Source organism: Pituophis catenifer, unplaced genomic scaffold (assembly GCF_029215685.1).
Source record: "Pituophis catenifer annectens isolate HBS135680 unplaced genomic scaffold, rPitCat1.0.hap2 SCAF_3, whole genome shotgun sequence".
Classification (NCBI taxonomy): domain Eukaryota; kingdom Metazoa; phylum Chordata; class Lepidosauria; order Squamata; family Colubridae; genus Pituophis; species Pituophis catenifer.
The window spans coordinates 162,385,356-162,391,355 of NW_027256883.1; positions in this window are offsets into that span (position 1 = coordinate 162,385,356).

Here is a 6,000-nt window from a genome sequence, read left to right on the forward strand (position 1 = left end):
CAGGTAGTCCTCGACTTACAACAGTTCATTTAGTGACCATTTGAAGTTAAAATGACACTTTAAAAAGGGACTTATGATCATTTTTCACTCTTACAACCATTGCAGCATCTCCCTGATCACACAATCGAAATACAGATGCTTGGCAATTGGCTCATACTTACGACGGTTGCAATGTCCAGAAGTCATTTGACCACCTTCTGACTAGCAAAGGCAATGGGGAAGCCAGATTCATTTAACAACGGGTGTTACAAATTTAACAACTACAATGATTCCCTTAACAACTGTGGCAAGAAAGGTCATAAAATGGGGAAAAATTCACTTAACAACTTTCTCACTTAGCAACAGAAATTTTGGGCTCAATTGTGCTTGTAAGTCAAGGACTACCTGTACATCTGTCCTAGCATATTTTTCTGGATTTGATTGTAGTGTCCGGTGTACCACTGTCTCACTAACTACTGAACACATATCTGACAAGATTTTTTTTTAATGGAGACTGCCTTTTTGTTATTTCATTGCAGACAATCTATCACACAAATCAGTCTTATTTTGTCTCATAATGCAAAATGCTCTCTCACCCAGCCTCATCTAGAACTTTCACTGTTTGTGCCTTGCTGAGTTTATTGCTTCTTATACTAATATGGCAGAAATGGGTATGTTGCAATTGAGACGCTGAAATCCTTCACACCGATTAGTTTGATATAGATCAGGGATGTCAAACTCAATTTCATGGAGGGTCGCATCAGGGTTGTGTTTGACCTCAGGAGCACGGGGGACCATGGCCAGGGTGGGCATCGCCAGCTCGATGTCACTCATCGAGACTCTGTTTTTTGCTGGCAGAGGGCTCCAGGAGGCCGTTGCAGCCAAAAATGGAGCCTGGGTGGGCAGCACACGGCCTCCCCAAGCTCCGTTTTTACTGGCAGAGGGCTGCAGGAGGCCATCGCGGCTGAAAATAGAGCCCAGGAGGGCTGTGCACGGTCCTCCCGAGCTCTGTTTTCACTGGTAGAGGCACCGCAGGCCAGTCTGCCGCTTCCAGGGGCCCGCAGGCCAGATGTAACCATCCCATGGGCCAGATTCAGCCCACGGGCCTTGAGTTTGATACCCCTGATATAGATAGTGCTTGGCTTAACAATCACAATTGAGACTGGAATTTCTGTCACAAATTGTTGCAGTTGTAAGTCAAGTCTGACCTGATTTTACAACAATTTTATAGTCATCATTAAGGAAATCACACAAACGTTAAGCAAATCCAGCTTCCCAATGGGCATTTTTTTGCTAGAAATTGGCAAAAAAAAGGTGCAAATCGAGATCACATTACCACAGAATGCTGTAAGCAGTCATAAATGCGAACCAGATGTCAACCACTCCAATAGCAATCATTTGACTGTAGGGTTGGTGCAACAGTCATAAGTGCGAATACAGGTCATGTCACTTTTCCACGAGTCCATTGTGACTTTGAACCGTTGTTAAATGGATGGTTGTTAAGTCGAGGACTGTCTGTACATAGAGTATTATGTGCAGATGAGCATGGAATTAAAGTAAAATCTCTACTCTGTGGAACTTCATTCAGTGGACTTCAGATGGAATAGACAAAATCATACATCTTATCTGAGTTGCATGGATTGACATTGTCAGCCTTCGGCACTCTATGGATCAGCCCTCTCCATGCCTCTCGGTCTCACACATTCTCTTTCAGATCCGCCATGGCCAGCTCCGTGTCATCCTTTATAATGTCTGGCCAATGGGTACTAAGGCATAAATTATACATTTGGAATTAATGGATTTTCAGCTTTACCAGATACCCATTTCTGCAATGGATCATAAAACAGAGATTTTTCTATAGCTTGAAAGATATTCTTGGTATGGGAAGAAAATGTTTTTGTTCTCACTTAGAGAAGTCTGAAAACCGAAAGGTGGCACCTTAAAGGACAGGAAACCAAAGATTAGGACAATGAGACAAGTTTGGTCCTACAGAACGTTTAGGCAAAGCAAAATAATAACTTCAGACAATCAACCTCAGCACTGTGATGTAGGTCTCTCTTGTGGCTTTGCTATAAAATGGAAAATAACTCGTGAGTGCATTTTCAACCCACTGACAGGCTCAGCTGTTATTAAACCCAAAAAGCAATAGAAATGGATCCTCCTCCTCTGGGAGGATCCTCCCTCTGAGGAGGAATCTGAAGGGAATTTGCCTGTCAAAGGTTTTTAGTTCTAACCTTCTAAGAAATACCATTAATCAGAATTCTTGAATGCATGTGTATCAGTTAAACAGATTCCAGTTCTGGCTTCCTGGGTGGGGAACTTACATGATGATGGGGGAAATATGAAATGGATTACAAGAAGATCCCAGGAGGAGGTCTTAGAAATGGGCATGTGGACAAGAGAGACATGAGCAGGAAAAGAGAATGTGGAAAGCTGTGAGTCTGGGCCAGGGAGAAGAGGAGGGGTGATGGTAGTATAGAGGGATCTATCTGGAGTTGCGACATAGGAATTTTGCTAGCGGTGGTTTCCCTTTCCTTAGCAGCATAGTGTGCTAGAAAAATCCCCCAAGGCAGAGGTGAGTTTCAGCAGGTTCTGACCAGTTCTGGAGAACCGGTAGCAGAAATTTTGAGTAGTTCGGAGAACCGGTAGTAAAATTCTGACTGGCCCTTCCCCCATCTATTCTCTGCCTCCCAAGTCCAAGCTGATTGGGAGGAAATGGGGATTTTGCAATAACCTTCCCTTGGATTGGAGAGGGAATGAAGATTTTACAGTATCTTTCCCAGTGGTGGGTTTCAAATTTTATTACTACCAGTTCTCTGGGTGCGGGTTGGTGGGCGTGGCATATCTTGGTGGGCATGGCTTGGTGGGTGTGGCAGGGGAAGGATATTGTAAAATCTCCATTCCTACCCCACTCCAGGGGAAGGTTTCTACAAAATCCCCATTTCCTCCCGATCAGCTGGGACTTGGGAGGCAGAGAATAGATGGGGCAGGGCCAGTCAGAATTTTTACTACCGGTTCTCCAAACTACTTAAAATTTCCGCTACCAGTTCTCCAGAACTGGTTAGAACCTGCTGAAACCAACCTCTGATCCTTCCCATGCCACGCCCACCAAGCCATGCCCACCAAGCCACACCCACAGAACCGGTAGTAAAAAAATTTGAAACCCACCACTGTCCCAAGGACAATGTCAACTTTACTCCAGGGGCTCAGGGATGATTTTCATAGGAAAGGCTCATTTGCATTGCACTGACAATTCTTGGATTGCAGCTCTTTAAAAATGTGTCTTGATATTGCCCAGTACAGTTTGTGCACATTAAAGAGATGACCTGTCGTCTCATTCTCAAATAAGATGAAAAAGTTATGCTTATGAAGTGTGATTCTGTTATAGTAGAAGAAATTCTTTAAAATATTGCCCATCCGAACAATTACTGTGGCTGCTTGTGGAAACTAAGTTGGCCTGTCCAGAGCAGGAAAGGCTCCCCCCCCCCCCCCCAATTTCCAGTGCTTGCTATATTCCTGTTTCTAGATTTCCTATTTCTCCCTGACTGAGTCACATACAATATTAGACAAAAAGTATACATGTTCACAGATTTTCCATGGCTTAAACATCCATACTAAATTCAAATCGATTGGGTGTATCAAACATTCCTATCATCCCAAGGATATTGTGAAAATATATAGTTCTAGGATAGTTAATTACTACAAATCACAGGGATTTTATATAGTCTTCATCCCAAAGACCAAGTTTGGCATACACTTGACAGCCTGGCATAGACAATTATTGCCAAATTCTCACTGGTTACCTTTAATCTGTTAGTTCTTTCACATTAAAAAGTTCTCTCACAAGACACAGACTATATGGTAAGTATTGACTGAATAATATTTATGCTGGAGTTTAGTATAGCTCAAAAAATAAAAGAGCCTACAGAAAATGTAAAATCTGAGGTTTTATGGGACAGGTTCTAATAATAAACAGTAGGAACTAAATCATTATGTTCACTATGTTTTATTCATTAGGATTTGTGTTTTATTCATCTGTAGAATGCAAGGCAGATCATGGCAATGTCTCTTTAAGGGCTGTAAAGTCAGCCTTCTCTTTAAATCTGCTCTTGAAGCCTATTGCAATCTGCTTCCTGGTTGCATTAATTACTTTGAATACTGTTTAGACACTGTTGATTCTGTTTATATTTTCTTGCTTTGTTTCTAAATAGTTTTCATCCTACGGTTTTGTGCAATGTAATTTGTGTCTGAGGAAACCTAATTAGAACGGATCTTTGTTTTTCTTTGCTTAAAAGAACAATATGCTTGTTGAAAGAGAAATAATAAATGGTAAGGAAATAACTTAATTGTTCTTAATTGAACTTACAAGCTTAGCAGGTGAGGTTAATATCTCAATGGCAGCCGCCCAATAGCTACCAACCCATTCTATTTCCACCCCCCCCCCCCAAAAAAAATATACGGAAAATGTTCATGAAATTCCAGGGAGCTAAGGTGATTCAAATCAGAATTTACATTTTGAAGACGTTGCTCCATTTGATGGAGTAGCATTCCTAACAGTTGGTACTACAACTCCCAGAGTTCCTAGCTATCATCACGAGCAAAAGAATTTGGGCAGTGTTATCATAAATCAACCTGGTGAGGAAGGCTGATTTACGTGCACACACCTGACCTATTTTCAAACAAATGGGAGGTGCTTTGTTTCTTTTCTTTTTTTTCTTCATATGAACTTCACATCTGTGGATTAAAAAAAGATCTCCTCCCCCTTTTTCCTATTGTGTTTTCTTCTTTGAATCTTTTCTCTCCTCATCCCTATTCGGCTCACCTTTTAGAACAGAAATTTGAGAGAGAGAAGGGAGTCCAGTTGCCCTCAGATCTGTGACCTTTTTTTATTAAAAAAAAGCAACTCGGACCCCTTCAATCTCTCTGGATTTATTTTGGAGAGACTACAGTCTGGGTTTTACCAGTGTCTGACTGTCATTCAGAAACCAAGCTGGACGTCTTCATTCCGGGAATATTTTCCTGGTGAGTCAGGTTCTGATACTGGATGATCAGCTTGCCTGTTGGGAAGTGGAGGAGGTAAGGCCACCGAGACCCGTTTGTGACAGATCATCTTTATAGCCACATTAAAAAGCTGGTCAGAACAAGGGAATGCACTGGCCCGTCAGGACTAATCAGACTGGGAACATTGCTAACTTCATTTTCAGATGAAATAAACCATTCCTGGATTTGTTATGACGAGCAGCAAGACTGGAAATTATGGGAAAGCTTCCAAAATGTTCCTGTGACTACTAGACTTAATCCACAAGATAACCGTTCTGTTTCTAGTACCAGCATTTCAGCAATGAAAATCATTCACTCTTCTGAACCTGTAGCCTTGAATCCTGATTAAGATTGGTACTTCACACTGGTATTACTTGTTGCTGATTTTTTTTTTCTTCTCTGCCTGCTGTCCATGTGCTACTTTTCATCCGCTTCTATGACTTTTTTAAAAAAAAAATAAATTGACTGTGGCAGACACTGCTAAGCCTGGGTCAGTCTTCTTTCATTGGAAGGGAACATCTGCTTCTGGCACTGTTCACTGTTTGGGGAATGGAAAAGTATGTAATTATGGTAACTAGTTTATACTTTGTACACAGTCATAATATAGTCTGTTTCATTTTGGCTTATTGTACTGTGAAGCCTGCCAACACAGTTTCTAAACAATGTTTTATGGCTTACCATGGGTATGAAAACCAGCCAATGGCAGTTTATTCAATAAATGACAATCCGATGAAACAGGATTGTGGAACGCGTACATCTAGCCACTGAGTATTGGTCCAAATGTTACATATCTTACACTCCGATTAGGACTACTCTATAATGGAGTTCCTGCCTCTTCTCCTGAGTAGATACCTTTGCATTCTCTTAAAGATGCTGAAATAAATCTGGCTTCAATATGCATATCACAATTCAAAATATTTTCATAATATCCAAATTTTTTAAAAAAGAAGGGTGGATTTGCATGGTCATAGAAAACAGATT